Here is an 18,361-nt window from a genome sequence, read left to right as displayed (position 1 = left end):
ACCAAAACCCAGTTTTAGCCCATACATCCTTATACTATTCTATGTGCAATAAAATATTTAATCTAGATTCTACCTTGCTTGCCAACTCACTGCTGCCTCTAGATGGAGAAGAATGAGGTATATTACTCAGAATGCAAACTGACTACTGCCAAATATTATTAAAAGGACATGAATAATGTGTGGGTATATGTGTCTGTAATTGTCTGATTGGCCAAATTAACTTGCAGCTGCATTTTGTATAATACATCTTTGCCCTAAAGGGCAGCATATACAAAACAGCCTTTGAAAGTTTATTGTGCACTTTGCTATTCGTTTAAAGAGAAATTAATTTAATTCCCTTCTTTCTCAATTCCGCCTCCCCTAAATTTTCCCTTTAAAATGTGGGGGGAAGAGATGAAAACCTAATTCCTTCTCCCCCTTGCCATATCTTTAAGACTCTAAAATTCAATAGGGATTTGGCTATCAAGAGACAGTTTTAAAGAAGGGGTTTATCAGTGAACACGTAACTACGGGGATCACAGATCCTTGGCCATGCATGCAGGGTTTTAAAAGTGTGGACTACTTTTATTTCAGCTTGTACTGCAAAAGTTTTGTAGGATACCAGATTTAGGATGGTAGATGCAAACAGCAGTAACTTTACTCTTGCTATTGTTCTGTTGTTCTTGTAGAAGTTAATTATTGCAAAGTGTAGGACATCCTCCCCTTACCTGGAAATTGGGTTGCAACAAGTATGCTGGATAATATACTCAACACATCTGGAAGGTCACAAAAGGCTAGGCTATTTCATCTTTGCAGGTCTCCCAGTGGGAATAAGAATATACATTTGTTCCCATTTCCATGAGAGTTGGCCCCTTGCCAAACCATTATTTTTCCCCTAGCCAAAATGGAGCCATCCAGTGTTGAATATGAGCTAGAATCATATATAAAAATGAATTAGTTCCTGAATTGTGAAAGGCATGTTGTTAATTATGTGTCATTAAAAAAGAAAAAGTATAAACACAATTAATATAGACTTAAGAATATCATCAAGGATGGAAGAATGGTTGCAGCTGACCTGTTTTTCAGGAACATATTATAAGTGCTCAGAAAGCACAACAAATATTTGTGAATCCACTGCTTGCTTGCATTTAAGTTCAACTAAAGAATAAAGAAGGTAGAATCTAGTATATCCCTTCACAGTGTTAATTAAAAGAACACAGTCTGTTAATGCTAAAGCACAAGTATTTGAACTACTGAAGAGAAAAAGGCTTAAAAAATTCAGTACCCCTCAGAATAGCAAAATCTCCAAAATATTGTGACTTGCCCTGTGGAAGAAAAGACACTGTGATTAATCATAAAGGTTGAGCCTAAGTACAGGCAAGATCATCATCTTTTATCTGTTCTAGAAACAACCTCACAGGAATTACATTGGTGCTGCAGTTTCTAGGATTTCCAGCCAGTGTGGCTGACGCTGGGAATTGTGGGACTTGTAGTCCCAACACAACTGCATCATGCAAGGTTGGGGACGGTTGTTTTAAGAGGAGGAAACAGCATATGGTACCTTCCCTGGAGGTAACATAGATTTACCATTGTGTAATTGCACTAGAGACTGTAATGTGTGTCCAGTTGCCCAGAGGAAAGGAAAACCATTGACAACTTGCTGCTGCTTCTTTTTTGAACTGCAACACAGTGGCTTAATTGATTTTTTCTTTGTTCTGTGCCAGAGACAGCTGAATGTCAGAGGTCTTTCTTTTGTGAAGTACTAGAAAACCTGTTGTCAGACAACCTCTTCCCATTTAATAATTCATCCCATTTTTAGCCGACGTACACTAAATCCAGACTATGTTGAAATGACAGTGTTGAACAAGACTAAGAAGAATAAATAATCTAGCGCACTTATTGGGCATTAAACTTATATGAACCTTGTTCTCTGCCGCAACCTTTTCCTTAAAAAGAAAATCACCAAAGGATATAGTTTCAAAGGCAAGATGGAAACATTGAAGTGAATGAGAACACAGAATGGCCTTTTCCAAGTGGGAGACAAATTATTTATATTATTTCTTCTATAGGCAAGGAATCAAACTAAATGAACAGTGGTTAAGCATGTCAGGGTTTCATCAATTTTGTACAAGCCTTCACAAATATCCTGGTGGGGGTAATTGCTTGCAAATACATTTAAACTAATGATATGTTAAAGCCTTCCTTGATATAAAACTATTAAAAGATATCTTATTGCATCTGACAATGCCATGCAGCTGGGTCAACTCCTAATGACATATTTCAGCATTTGTAAATTAAGATACACACTGCGGGAAGCAAATATTTTGTAAAAACAAAAGCTATATACTATACACGCAGAACCGTTTATCTAATGTTTCTATGTAGAGCATATAAGGAATGAACATATATGGAAAATTGAAATGAAGTGATAAGGATTCACTGATTAGTTTATGAGCCTGGAATATAAGAGGTATAGATTGTATACTACCTTCCACTGATTTAAAATAAAACAATTGCTTTGGTAGATTGTCTCAAAGATCTATCCAAATCAACAAAAGTATCTACAGTAGAAGGTAAACTGGAGAACATAAATAGAGAGTAATGGAGAGTATTAATTCTTACACAGAGAAACCAACTAGATTAAAGATAGTGGAGAAATCAGGTCATTTGTAAAATGTAATTATAGAGATGCCCTCATACCTGGAAAGAAATGGATTGATTTTTTAAAATTTCTCTTTGTGCTGTGTGAACGAACAACTTTTTCCAAATCTGCTCAGTGGTATTTTTAATTCTATTCATTTCTGAATTATAAATAGTAATATTTTTCAGTTATATTCTCTAAATTATTTTTCTTTTGGTTTGTCATTACTAGTGCTCTCATTCAGTTAGGGAACACAATAGCTTTTTTTTAGTAACTTGAAATACTCGGTATATAAGTATTCTTGATAATCTCTCTCCCAAAATTATTCAAATAACATAATCTTTAACAAATTGTGCAGGTTATTATATATGAAAAATGATGGAGACAAAGTAGTTTTGTATGTTTGATTTTGACATGAGCAAGTATCACGATAGATCAAGGTTTTGTACACATGGAAACTGTTACTTGCACAAATCTCATGTGCAGAATTATTCTCCATATAGATATTTATGTTCTCTGGAAGTGGATTTCATTTGAGATGGATCTTGAAGTTCTAGTGGACAATCACTTAAATATGAGCCAGCAGTGTGCTGCAATTGCCAAAAAAACACAGTTCTAGGCTGTATTAACAGAGGGATAGAATCAAGATCATGTGAAGTGTTAATACCACTTTATAATGCCTTGGTAAGACCACACTTGGAATACTGCATCCAATTTTGGTTGCTACAATGTAAAAAAGATGTTGAGACTCTAGAAAGACTGCAGAGAAGAGCAACAAAGATGATTAGAGAACTAGAGGCTAAAACATCTAAAGAACGGTTGCTGGAATTGGGTATGTCTAGTTTAATGAAAAGAAGGACTATGATAGCAGTGTTTCAATATCTCATGGGCTGCCACAAAGAAGAGGGAGTCAAGCTATTCTCCAAAGCACCCGAGGGTAGAACAAGAAATAATGGATGGAAACTAATCAAGGAGAGAAGCAACTTGGAACTAAGGAGAAATTTCCTGAGAAATCAGTGGAACAACTTGCCTCGAGAAGTTGTGAATGCTCCAACACTGGAAGTTTTTATGAAGAGATTGGATAACCATTTGTCTGAAATGGTATAGGGTTTCCTGCCTGAGTGGGGGGTTGGACTAGAAGACCTCCAAGCTCCCTTCCAACTCTGTTATTCTGAATAATGTTGCCAGGGGATGATTGAGCCTATCAGAATGAGAAGTCCTAGACCTTGAATGCCAGAATATGATAAATACCAAACAGATAATATTGTATTTTTGCCTCATGACCACAAAGTAATTGAAGGCAATATAAATGAAAGAGATAATAAGACAGGTATAGTAAAAAATATCTGTCCTATTTTCATAATTGCAGAAAACCTCATGAACAAATAAAATTGCACAAAAATAGTGGGTGAAGAAGTTGACAGGGAACATGTGCATGTGTTTGTGGATATATGTCTATATACACACACACACAAAATGTATGTATGCATGTATCTACTGTATGTATGTACATAAAATGTGTTAACATCTAATGGTCATGTGGATATTTGTAGCCCAGATCTCTTAAGCCTATTTTATACTCTTTTATATTCTGATGATAGGATGTTTAGCAGAATCAAAACAACGAAACAGGACATTATACCTATTCATGGAGTTCTGTGGAAAAGTAGTACTCACATGTTAGAAGCACTTATAGGAGAATCTAGTGGTAGTAGATAATTTCATCATCTCCAAATGCCAACACATATTCCCTGATATTTCTAAGGGGGAGGATTTTTCACACTTCTGTTTGTTCTTCATGCCCAAAACTTTGAGCTATACACAAAGGAATGTTCAACTTGCCACTGGCAAAACATGACTTCTTTTAAATGCTTTGTAATGGTAGAGAATGTTTCTTATGTGCCTTGAAAACCTTCTCATGTTTCTCTGAGCAAAGATTTCACCTTAAAATTCTACGTTAGGTAATGTTTGCTGGCAAAGAAGGATGTGTAAAATATTATTTTTATGTAAACTTTTAAATTTTTTCAGATATTCATAGATATCCTTCCTGAGCAAAATGCTCTAAAGTTAACTCCAACTTTATGTTTATCAAAATAATTTCAATTTCAAACTAAATAAAAGGAATTGGATTTTAATATCAGTAGAAATGGGAATACTATTTTTATTTTTATATGCTGTGAGTTCTAAGATTTGGATTTGTTTTGCAGAAGAGATGAAACTACAATTATCATTTATTTATTGGATTTTTATCCTGCCTTTATTAATTTATCAGTAATGCAAGGTGGCAAGCATGCCTAATACTCCTGCCCTCTATCCCCAGCAACATTGAGCATGTATGTGTATATAATGAACAGAATGGTGCAAATAATCTTGACATTTCACAATTATATCAAGTGTCTTGTTGTATGTGTTTATTTTACCTATTTCTGTATGATAAAATTTAATACACAAAAGAACACCTTTATGAAATGAACCATGTGTGGATTGCTTTATTATTGCTAATTGATATAATAAGGAATCTAAAATTCACATATGATTTCAAGGAAGTAATGTTTGGCTTTTTCATTATTATGGTTCATTGCATAATCAGCCAGATGTTCAGATTGGGTTTGGCATTTTGTGGCATTTTCCAAGAACTTGGGATAGGCAAATCTGGATATCATCACAGGATGGAAGCTGTTCCAAGTAAAGCCACCTTTTGCAACTGACTGATGGCAAATTTGTCAATGCTGATGGTGTTTAAGTGGTGCTCCAGTTGTTTTGGGACTGCACCCAAGGCCCCTATTACTATTGGTACTACTTTTGCTTGCTTTTTTTTCTATTTATAGGTCTTTGTATTTTGTTATCTTCTCTAGTTCTTTCTCTTCTAGTCTGCTGTCTCAAGGTACTGCCACATCCACTATCCAGACTTTTTTGTCTGTCTTATTGACAATTGTTAAGTTTGGGGTGTTATGTGGTTTTTACAATTATATCAAGAGTCTTGTATATGTTTATTTTACCTATTTCTGCATGATAAAATTCAGTACACAAAAGAACATCTTTATGAAATGAACATGTTAGGATTGCTATATTATTATTGCTATTTTGCACACTCATAAGGAATCTATAATTTACACATGGTTTCAAGGAAATAATGTTTGGCTTTGTTGTTGTTCTTTTACAAAGTGGCCAAGTGTGTGCTTATCAGACCAATGCACTCATTGAAATATAGCTATCTATTGTTCTTCTGATTTCCTGAACGTATCAATGAAATTGTCAATTCAAGTGTATTTGAAAGGTGATAATTTCTGAGAGGTTATTTCATGAGAAAATTCACTGCAGTATATATTATGAAAACATATATGTTTAGAAAAATTTTCAGAGAAGACATATTAAAATGATTAATAATATTTGTCTGGGCTATTTTTTAAAATATGGAGAAACGGGATAACATAGAAAGAAAAATACAGAAGAAATATTCAGAGCCACTCATTTTCAGTTGAATGGGCTGGAATCTGTGTCAGTTGGCAATGGTTGGGATGACATATGAAATCTGATTTTCTTTTTTCTTTTAAAGCATTCTTCCACTTTGAAAAGAACAGTAGATAATACAGAACTTCAAAGTCCAAGTAGGAAGTGGAATGGGGAAATTTTAATAGGTTCTATAAGCAATATCATTGACAGTCTTCCCACACTCAAATGTTGTGATTTATGCAAGCAATCCTGTTGATGGCTTCTTTTGCAGACATGGTTGCTAATGAGTTTATGAGTCCCCCCCACCTTTTTTTTTTGTCTTCCAAGAGAAGCTTACCCTTTATGAAGGAAGTGCCAAATCCCATCAGAGTTCATTGGAGCAAAGGGTTCAATTATGACCTTGTGAAGGTCTTTAAGGAGGAAAAGCCTTGTCGTGCCTTTTCCCAATCTCATTATGACCTGGTTTGAAAGTGTGAAAAAGAAAGTCTGTGATACTGTTCTCATTTTGGTGCCATACAGTCTCTTAATTGCACTTTTAAACAGAGTGTAATTTTTGTAATTAACATAGTGGTTGCAAAGGGCAGAGGTAGCTTGCTCTATGCTAATTGCAATCCCAAATTGTGATTGTGGAAATCCAAGGCTTTCTGTTACTGGGCCAGGATGTCATCTGTATGAAAGGTTTCAAAGCTTTTTTTTCCATGGGTTTTCCAGTTCATTAGTGTTTGGTAGCATGTATGGGTGTATATCACAGATTTCTCTGTGAAGATTTTTTTTTTTTAACCAGATAACTGAGGGGAGAAATTTTATAAAGGGCTATCATTAGCTCTCTCTTCACATTATTGCCAACAGAAGGACTGTGGCATATTGGACATATTGCTTCCCTGCAAGTCAATGCTTTGGAGCCAAGAAAATATGCGCTTTGTAAAAAAAAAAAAAAGCATATAGTCTACAATGAAGGGATTTCACAATAATCTTCAAACAACAAGAAGAATGATAATGGGGAGGGGATATTGGGAATCTAAGTGGTCACATCTGAAAGCCATATTTAATTTCAATCTTTCCTTAAGGGGGTTCAAAGCAGCATCCATTGTTTTCTTCCAGTCTTATATTTACATGGGACTTGAGATGGAGGTTGCAAGAAGAGATGGCAACTGTTTCAACATCTTCCAGTAAACTTCATAACTGAGTGGAGTTTTAATTAAGTTACATTTAGATTTTTAAATTATAAATTTCACCTAAAAGGATATAAGGAAGGATGGATACAGCAACAACTAATGTAAATGGCACAACAAAACAGAGAGAATAAAGAATATAAATCAGAAACAATACAATAAATCTAAACTCTTAAAGCATGTAACTTAAAACGGCAGCAGGAGAAAGAAATCAGTGTCCAGGTCATAAATTTGCCACTCTGTGCCATTTCTATGACAAAATGTGATCCACTGGAGAAGGAAATGGCAACCCACTCCAGTATCTTTGCCATGAAAACCCCATGGACAGTACCAGAAGGAAAAAAAGATATGACGCTGGAAGATGAGCCCCTCAGGTCGGAAGGTGTCCAATATGCTACTGGGGAAGAGCAGAGGGCTAGTACTAGTAGCACTGGATGGAGTCACTGAAGCAGTAGGCATGAGCTTAAATGGATTCCAGAGGATGGTAGAGGACAGGAAGGCCTGGAGGAACATTGTCCATGGGGTCGCGATGGGTCGGACACAACCCATCGTTATTGCAACTAACAACAACAAGCCATTTCTATCCCTATCATCAAATTCAGTTTGCAAATGACCCACAAATGTCCTCTTCTGTGATGCTAGCAATGATCAGAGAAGCAGTGCCCACTACAGCAGCAAGACTTTTATATACACAATAATGGAAATATTTGATATTACTTACTATGAAGTTGATGGAGTTGGGTGAGATGGCAAAATTGATGGCTTTGATTAAAAGAAAGACATTGATTAATTTTAATGCTGACTGGAAACTCTTTTTGGACTTTTTGAGTGAAACAGAAAAAAATGAAATTGTGATCTATGGGTTTGAGAATTTAAAAAAAAGTAGATATAGAAAAAAAATGAAAGTAAATCTAATGAAGCTATTTTAAAAAGAAAGAAAGAAAGAAACCGCTGATGAATTGTTTCTGGACCCAAAAAAAACCCCTCAGTCCTCATGGAAGGAAAATCAAGGAAATTGCTTGAGAACATTCTCACTCACCCATTAATGTTTTTATTTCATGTTAAGTCGTAGCTTTTAGAACAACAACATTGAGTGGTTTCTTATGAGAGGAGGCAGAGACCCAACAAACCATCTTTCCCTAAGAGATAGAACATAGAACACAGAACACCATCCAGCTAGGATGTCTGGAGTCAAGGAACTGGGAGGAACTATGAGCAAATGGTCTTTCAAGAGGAGAAATATCCTGGCCATAGGCTCCACAACTTTTTTTTGTGGTTTCAAATGCATCACAGCTAAGGCAGAAATTATTTTGCTGAGCAATCAAGCACTGATAACACTGTGGGAACATTTGGAATCAGCTTCTAGCTGATTCCAAATAGATAAAGAATCTTTGTATACAAGGGCAAGATGGAATGACTATGAAGTAAAAATGTCACATTCATTTAACATAAAATAGGTTAGAGCTTCAATCACATAGATGGAGTTGCTATCTTGAAATTTTTGACCCCACCTCTCTGGGGATATCTTGGAATGGTGTATTCTTTAATCATTTGATGTTCCTCCTGTTAAAGTATGGGTTCACTCAAGATGCTAAAGCATAGTTAATTTCTATCTCAGTTTCACATGCTTTGCCAAAACAAGTAGCCATCTTGTGGCTTCATTTCGTGACCAAGTTCATATAACATGCTGTGTTCCCAGAACTCATTGAACCACAAACAAATCGACTGCATTTTAATCTGGTCTCTTGTGTTGTGTGAATCAAGCCAAATGCTAATACTGTAGACCTTTGATTGGGGAAGTTTAGGGAAATGTTAGATCAGTGTTTCTCAACCACAGCAACTTTAAGATGTGTGGACTTGGCTTGGGAATTCCTGGTAGTTGAATTTCATGCATCCTAAAGTTGCCAAATTTGAAAAACATTGTGTTAGATGATGCAGATACATGACATAACCAACTACAGCATTTTGGTAAAGGCCTATAAATATAATAAAAATGTCAAGTAAAAGACGCGTGAGGAAGAATCTTCTTCCGTTTTGTCTTTCTCAGAGACAACATCTTTCTTTTCCACCTGCCCAATTGGTTATGCAACCAGACAGTTTACATATGTGATCCTTCGCATTTAGAAAATTAATAGTGTTTTCTGGCTCCAAATCACAGCTTGTGGCACTCTGCAGGCGACAGAAAACTTGGCCAGCATCAACGGCAAACAGCCATTAGAAAATTAACCCTTGGTGGCTGAGGAGCCAAAGGTACTGAAGCAAGGGCCTTGAAAAGCAGCCGCCTGTAGCTTTCAGGTGCACCTACATATGTTAAGCAGCGAAACAGAGACGATGGGCTTCCCCCTTGAGAGGCTGTATCAGGCATGTTTGTACTTGGATCCTGTGGATAGGGCATGACCATCTCACTTGGCAGCCGGAGCTACCAATATGCCAGGATTTTCATTATAGCAGAAGAGAAATGCTGACAAGTAATTATGAAGCAAAGCAGTTCAGATCTTAACTCTACCTGATTAGGATGCATGTTAGTTGCTCATTTGTTTTGCTTCATTTTTTTAAAAAAATATCAATGAAAGCCTTGCTATTTTACACACACGCATATCCTTGGCTTCAACTTCACTTTCATGGAAAATACTTAACACAAATATTTCAAAAGTTTCCTATGTGACTACATTACCCCTTTTATGGAGGTGATGCTCTAAATTGCAGTCTCCTTTCTTGCAGATATATTCTGCAGGTAGACTGTTGTCCCACTCTCTTGGGTTTTTAACAGCATCTACAATTGTCTTACTGACTTTTATGTATTATTATTTTTTGGCTATTATTTTTATGTGCGAATTATTTTTCCTTCTATTATTTTTCTATTTTTTAACAAAATTGTATCAATGAAGTTTCATTGGGTTCCATTATTGTAAGTTGTCTCCATAGCATTGAATGAAAAACAAGGGATAGAAATGTTCCAAATTAGCAAAAATGCAACCTCAAATTAACTACAACTAAACCTTTGGGAATTTGATTTCAGCTCTGAACGTCATTGGGTATTAGCAAGCCCTTTAAATTCCTTAATTCTATGTATTAGTAATATTTTAATAATGAGATTTCATATTTAAAAGCATGACTCAGAAAGAATGAATCAAAAACAGAGCTAGATACGGTTGTGTTTTCTTTACCCATGAGGTAAAGAATACACAACCGTATTCTTTACTACATGGTAAAGATAAATGGTTCAAAAATAAATCAAGCTTCCCTGCTACAACCCTCATAAGTAGAAAATTGAAGCTTCTTGGATGAGAAGTGAAACATTCTTCAAGGAAAAACAAAGTCCTGTTTTGAAAAAGCATCTTTGGGACCTCATAAATAGAGGGTTTTTTTAAATGTTATTATATTTTAATACATTTCTATTGTTAAGACTTAAGATAGTACAGTTTGAATGATTTCTAGGACAAGTCAGATTATGGAATCCACAGTTCCACCTCTTCCAATCAATATAACTGTTCTCCATCCCATTCTACCACTATTATTCAACTCTCCTTTTTATCAATTTTGGCTGATTAAAATGCCTTTTCTCAAGGGGCAATTGGGTAAAGGAAGATGATGTGTTTGTTGGTTGGTCTATCTATCTATTATCTATCTATCTATTATCTATCTATCTATCTATCTATCTATCTATCTATCTATCTATCTATCTATCATCTATCTATCTATCTATCTCCTAACCATTTAGGTCAGCTGAAGGTAATATATAAAATAGAGAATGAAAAATATTTGAAATTATAAATTAAAATAGTTTCTAACACTAATGAACAACTAAAAGCCCCACGAAGACCAAGCTACAGCTCCCCAAGTGCATTTCACAGCAGAAAGCAGTACAGAAGAAAGCCTTTTGCATACCAGATTACTAAATCCCTGACAATAGAGATATCTTTGGTAGAGCCTCTTCTGCTGATCTTCATGATCAAACAACTTTGTAATGAAAGATACAGCCCTTCAGAGAGTTGGGCTCTAAAAATTAGCACCAACTCCTTAACTCTGTACGGAAAGTGATTGTCTGCCTGTGAAAAATCTCTCATTACAAACCTCAAAAATATCCCTTATACCTTGCATAGGTTAGCAACTTTGTTGCATTTTTCACAGTTGTATTTTAAGGGCAATATTGAAGAAAAACATCTGTTGCAATAGAACAGAATAACAAAGTTGGACGGAACCTTAGAGGTCTTCTAGTCCAACTCCCTGCTTAGGCAGGAAACCCTACACACTTCAGACAAATGGTTATCCAATATCTTCTTAAAAACTTCCAGTGTTGGAGCATTCACAACTTCTGGAGGCAAGTTGTTTCACTGATTAACTGTCAGGAAATTTCTCCTTAGTTCTAAGTTGCTTGTCTCCTTGATTAGTTTCCACCCATTGCTTCTTTATTTTTATTTATTTTTTATTTATTTGTCAAGCATATATAAGATAACAGGTAAACATATAAACATAATTTGAATATATGAAAAGAGTAAGAGTAAAAAGGAATATTAGGAAAGGGACAGTAGGCACGCTGGTGCACTTATGCATGCCCCTTACAGACCTCTTAGAAATGGGGTGAGGTCAACAATAGACAGTCTAAGGTTAAAGGTTTGGGGGTTTGGGGAAGAAACCACAGAGACTGGTAGTGCATTCCAGGCATTGACCACTCTGTTACTGAAGTCATGTTTTCTGCAATCGAGTTTGGAACGGTTTACCTTGAGTTTGTATCTATTATTTGCTCGTGTTTTGTTGTGGTTGAAGCTGAAGTAGTCATTGACAGGTAGGACATTGTGGCAGATAATTTTATGTACTACACTTAGGTCAGACCGAAGTCGGCATAGTTCTAAGTTGTCTAAGCCCAAAATTTGAAGTCTGGTGGCATAAGGTATTTTATTGCAGGTAGAGGAATGGAGAACTCTTCTCATAAAATATCTCTGGACTCTCTCAATTGTATTTATGTCCAATATGCAGTCCTACCCTCAGGTGCTTTGGAGAATAGCTTGACTCCCTCTTCTTTGTGGCAACCCCTGAGATATTGGAACACTGCTATCATGTCTCCCCTAGTCCTTCTTTTCATTAAACTAGACATACCCAATTCCAGCAACTGTTCTTCATATGTTTTAGCCTCCAGTCCCCTAATCATCTTTGTTGGTCTTCTCTGCACTCTTTCTAGAGTCTCAACATATTTTTTACATCGTGGCGACCAAAACTGAATGCAGTATTCCAAGTGTGGCCTTACCAAGACATTATAAAGTGGTATTAACACTTCACGTGATAGTGTTAATAGTGTTGCATCCTGTTGCAAAAGGAATATAATCATGATTAACTCATGATATATCCAACAGATTCAGGAAAAACTGTAACATTTGAGTTTTTGGGTAAAACAGCAGCTTGCATTCAAAATGACCAGATTGTTTGAGGAAAAATTTGATCCACAACCTCTAATCTGTAGCCATATTCAGGTGGTCCTCGACTAACAACCATTTGTTCATTTGCCATTCAAAGTCACGACAGTGCAGAAAAAGTGACTTATGACCGATCTTCACATTTATGACTTTCGCAGAATCCCCATGGTCATGTGAGCAAAACTCAAGTGCTTGGCAATAGACATGTATTTACAACAATTGCAGTGTCCAGACTCATGTGATCACCATGTGACTTTCGCAGATGACTTCTGACAAACAAAGTGAACAGGGGAAGCTGGATTCCCTTAACAGTTAATGTACATGATTCCTTTAACAACCACAGTGACTTGCTTAACAGCCATGGAAAAAAGATTGTAAAATTGGATGCTTAACAACAGTCTTGCTTAGCAACAAACATTCCTGTCTCATAAATTGAGGACTACCTATAATCTTCTCCTTCCAATTCTGCACTGCCCCACATACAATAAATAGAGTTGGATTTAAAGAATACTTCCTATGTCTCACAACTACATCTCCTGGAGTTTTATGCATCATATAGCAGGATACCAGGATGCAATGCTCCAATAATCTAAGGTAATCAAATTTTCCTATGAGCTCATATAATGGCAAACATCATTGTATACATACAGCATAGGTGGAGGGGCTAAAATTGCTAATACAATGAACTCATGAGAGTGTCTTAGCCATGCCAGCCTTAGTTTCGAATCCTTAGTTATAGTTTGAAGATAGGAACTATAATAATGACCCAACTTTAGAAATTTGTTTATGAATTATTGAGATAAATCAGGGGTGAAATCCAGCAGGTTCTGGAGAACCGGTAGCGGAAATTTTGAGCAGTTCGGAGAACCAGCAAATACCACCTCTGTCTGGCTCCAGAGTGGGGTGGGAATGGAGATTTTGCAGTATCCTTCCCCTGCCATGCCCACCAAGCCACGCCCACCAAGCCACACCACACCCACCAAACCACACCCACAGAACTGGGCGTCAAAAAATTTGGATTTCACCACTGAGATAAATGTATGTTTAAGTACAATAGAAATAGTACTACTATATTGAAAAAAAAAATCCTGTTGAGATCCAAGAAAAGAGAAGTGGAAAACCATTATAAATGGGAAGCAATGTATTACCAGCTTGTAGGAAAAGCAGTATTCAAGCTGAGATTTCTCCAGCTATACTCTCCAGCAATCATAAAGAAGGACTTTACTCCAGAAGTTGCATGCACCCATTCTGCTAACTGCTGAAACAATTATGCATCACATGCTGTACATCTGCAGGATATGAAGGCAGACAACACAGGCAGCTCTTGGAATCAAGTGTCACGCTACTCCATTATCGGGCAATAAATTAGCAAACAATAGTAGCTATTTTTACATCTGTGTTCCTCCAGCAAGGTGCTTGTTTCTTTACAGTTTTCATCCCAATTGTCTTGGTTACAAAGCTTTTATGGTTCTCTACGCTACCATTTAATTCACAAGAGTGCACTGGAATTTCTGTGGTATGTGCTGGACAGTACTGTCATTTCACCTTCAGTTTTACTTTACTAGAATGGGAAAGAAGGTCAAGAGCTAGAAACCTCCTTAAGTTCTTTTAAACCTGTTTTGAAAGAGACAAATCATGGGCTGCATACTCTTGATGTGACACATTAACTGCTGTGATAAACATACTTGTGCCCACTTTTCTCTCTATTCACTAGCAAAAGAAACAAAAAGTTAAATTAGTATGGAATCTGGAAAACCTCTGCACTTTACTAATGGTGTGTGTTTGTCTCTCTCTCTCTCTCTCTCTCTCTCTCTCTCTCTCTCTCTCTCTCTCTCTCTCTCTCTCTCTCTCTGTGTGTGTGTGTATGTGTGTGTGTGTGTGTGTCTGTCTGTCTGTCTGTCTGTCTGTCTGTTGTCTGTCTCTGTGTGTGTATTAGAAAGCTGTGGGACATTGCAACATATGGAGATTCTATACCCACTTCTATTATGGATAATAGTACAGATGAAAATAAATAAAAATGTGATTCTCATGTATTTAAATGGGCAAAATTCTGGGCTGATTTCTTCCCTCCAGGGTTGTAAACATAATTTGGAACCGAACTTGATCCCTGCCTCAAACAGAAATCCCTCCAGCTGTCCCAATCAAATTAAGATATTCATTTAAAAAAAAAAGTGATGAAATGTCATGCAATTGCTAAACTCATGCGAGTTCAGTCTCTCTTGTCCAAAGATTGCAAGATGGTGATGTAAATTACCAAAATTTTCTATGAGCTGGAATTTTGTGACATATTGAACAAGGAAGGATCACTCAACCCCTTCTATGAGATGAGACATTAGTATTTGGGATAGAAAAGATTGTCTAATCTGATGCAGAATCCAATGTCTCAGCAAAGTTGTCTATTTTTTGCTGGCTAAATTGCATGTAAAGGTTAAAAGAATATTAGTAACTTATTATTGTTATCCAGATAATGAAGAAGTAAATAACACAATTTCCTATCTATATTACCTTCACATTTCTTCACATCTCTTCACATCTAAATCTTTTCCAATTTGTTTTCATATTAATCTGGTTAAAAAAATTGCAAAAAAATGTTGCAATTAAATGTTTATAAACATATTTTCTTATAATTACTAATTTATTTTCAAAACACTTATATAGCATGTGACATACATTTTTTTTTTAAGTTGAGTACAGTTAAGAATATTTCTATCAATATTTGGTCATTTATTTTCAAGAAAAATGTTTAATAACAACACATTAAACCAAGAATTTAAGATAAGGTCAGTTCAAATTAGGCTTCCCAAACATTCCTCAACTCTGCTTGTTTTTAGTTATTTGTGTACTGTTTTGTATATTCAAAGACAGCCCTGAGAACTTAAAAGGTGGCAGAATGTCCAACATCTCATAGCTGGAAACAATCCACCAGCCTTAGGAGCACCTTGATTTAAATTCATGGATGCAAGATCACTTACCCTTTTCCTATTCTTGGAGAGTGATGAAAATTTTCTTTTTGCTTTAAACATTTAAATGATGCCTTTTAATTAGCTAAACTATTTTATGGCATTGAGAAATGAGGGGTCCTTGGTACTCTCTGAGCTTGGTTGTTTTCTTGAAGACATTTTATTACCCAAATTAGATAACATTATCAGTGCTAGTAAGGAGGGCAGTTTGTTCTCAGTTTATAATCTAGTGGCTTGCCACTAGATTACTTGATTGTTGGTCAGATGTTAATCTTGGAATTAATTTATGCTCCTCTGGGTTCTGATTGCTGGTGGGGAAGGTTTTCCTTTGTTCTCTTTTTTGGCAACAAATGTATACAACAATATATGTATACAACATATTCTAACAAAATGGATATCCATGCAACTTTATCAAAAAGTGCCTGACCATTCCACCCAAACAGCATAAATGACACAAACCTTAAAAAGAATAACATGCCATACATCAAGAACATCTCAGAAACCATCAACAGACTACAATCAGATGGAATCAGGGTAACACACAAGCCACAAGCCAGAAGAGCCTTGGTGGTGCAGCAGATTAAAGTGCTGTTAAGTAGCATTTAGCTGCCAGCTGCTTGCAATTACTGCGAGTTCAAATCTCACCAGGCTCAAGGTTGACTCAGCCTTCCATCCTTCCGAGGTGTGTAAAATGAGGACCCGGATTGTGGGGGCAATAAGCTGACTTTGTATAAAAAAGAACACCGCTTAGTGGGGGCCGAAAGCCTTACTAAGCAGATATATACAAAAGTATGAAGGCTATTGTTTAATGCATTGTAAGCCTCCCTGAGTCTCCGGAGAAGGGCAGAATATAAATCGAACCAATAAATAAATAAATAAACAATAAATAAATAAATTAAAGCCCTTCAAAACATCCTAAGTAGACCAAAAGACCCAGCAGCCCAAGTAGAAAAAAACAAGAGACATCTACAACATGCAGTCTAATGACTTCAACAGTCACTACATAGAACAAACAGGCAGAAAACTGCAGAATGCACCCAAGAACACCAACTATCAATCTGAATATATGATGAAAACTCTTTAATTTCACAACATATGGACAAACTTTACCATAATTTCAATTGGGAAATTGTGACCATCCTAGACCAAGCCAAGTCCAAAAATCTAGGGAGTTTCTAGGAGCCAGGCATTCTGACAAATTAGCTATCAATAGACACATGGACATAAACAATATCTAAACTATGTAAAAGAGTCAATCAATGTCAAAAAGGGAACAAAAAGACCAAAACACCTCTCCACCAGCAAGCAGCACCCAGATGAGCATAGATTAACTCCAAGATCTGACCAACCATCAAGTAAACAATATCCCAATCAAGGAACTGCCAAACAAGCCAACAGTAAACAGCCCAACCAAAGAAAATTACCCCCATTGACAGGCAAGCCACAAGAATATAAACTGAGAGTAAACCCCACTCCTTCTTAGCACTAATGATGTTACCTAGTTTGGCTAATGAAATGTCTGCAAGAAAACAAGCAAGCTCAGAGAGCACCAAGGACCCCTCATTTCAACCTTGAGCTACAAATATTCTCATTTGTTGGCACTGAGAAAAACATTATGCATCTTCTACTTGCTGCACCAGACCATACAGTCAGCCCTTGTTTAATGATGGTAATTGGGGACTGAAATTTCCATCCCTAAGTGACACAGTCATAAAGCTCAAATCACATGGCTGCAGCTGTTTAGTGAGCATCAGTTCCAGCAGTTTCAATTGCCATCATTAAGTGAATCCCATGCCATTTTCCAGTGTGACATCATGTAGTTGACATTTTGGCCTCTTGCTGGTTTCCCCATTGATTTTGCTTGTTGGAAGCCAGCAGTGAAGATCATCAATGGTGATCACATGACTGCAGGATGCTGCAATATTGCCCAATAATTGTAAGCTAATCACCAAGTGCCCATATCATGATCACATGGCCACAGGACACTGAGATGGCTGGGACTATGTAGACTGATCATAAATACGACTTGTTCAGCATCATCATAATGTTGAAAGAATGGTTGTTAAATGAAGACTACATGCATTATAGACTCCTGCATATTATCTGTCCACAATAACTTCTTTTGAGAAATTTCAAAACTTTGCTTTCTAGACATCGGTCTCAGGGATGCCTGTTCAGTTGGACAAGTATGCTTTTATTGACATAAGGTAGTTTAAAATTGTTTTTCAGAGTTGTTTTTTCTTTTGCTTGGGGTATATTTCTTTCATGCTTTTAGTTTTGCTCCATTTTTGCAGGAAATGCATTTTGAGAGGATTGTATTTTCGTGCCTGAACTGGAAAAGCAGGATAAAAAAAATTTCAGAGAGATACTCAAAGAAATAGTTTGTAATTGGCTTGTGATTCTTGATCTGCAGAACAGATTATCTAAAAAAGTTGCTAGTCTTCCATTAAGGCAATGATCCTCAACCTTGACAACTTTGAGGTCTGTGAACGTCCGTTCCCAGAATTCCCCAGCTAATATATCTTAGCTAGGGAATTCTGGGAGGTGAAGTCCATAAAATTCAAAATTGCCAAGGATGAGAAAAACTAAGTTTGGCAGTCAATCTGTTTCCTAAACTAGTGTTGCTCAGATGTGTTCAAACTAAAATGGTCAGCACTTCCAGGCACTATGACTGCTTCCCATGAAATGGGACATTCTGGAATTATAGACCAACACATTAAGAAAACTCTAGATTGGCAAAAGCTG

Source organism: Pantherophis guttatus, chromosome 1, assembly GCF_059756535.1.
Source record: "Pantherophis guttatus breed Tessera chromosome 1, ASM5975653v1, whole genome shotgun sequence".
Taxonomy (NCBI): domain Eukaryota; kingdom Metazoa; phylum Chordata; class Lepidosauria; order Squamata; family Colubridae; genus Pantherophis; species Pantherophis guttatus.
Note: the sequence above shows the minus strand (reverse complement) of the source record.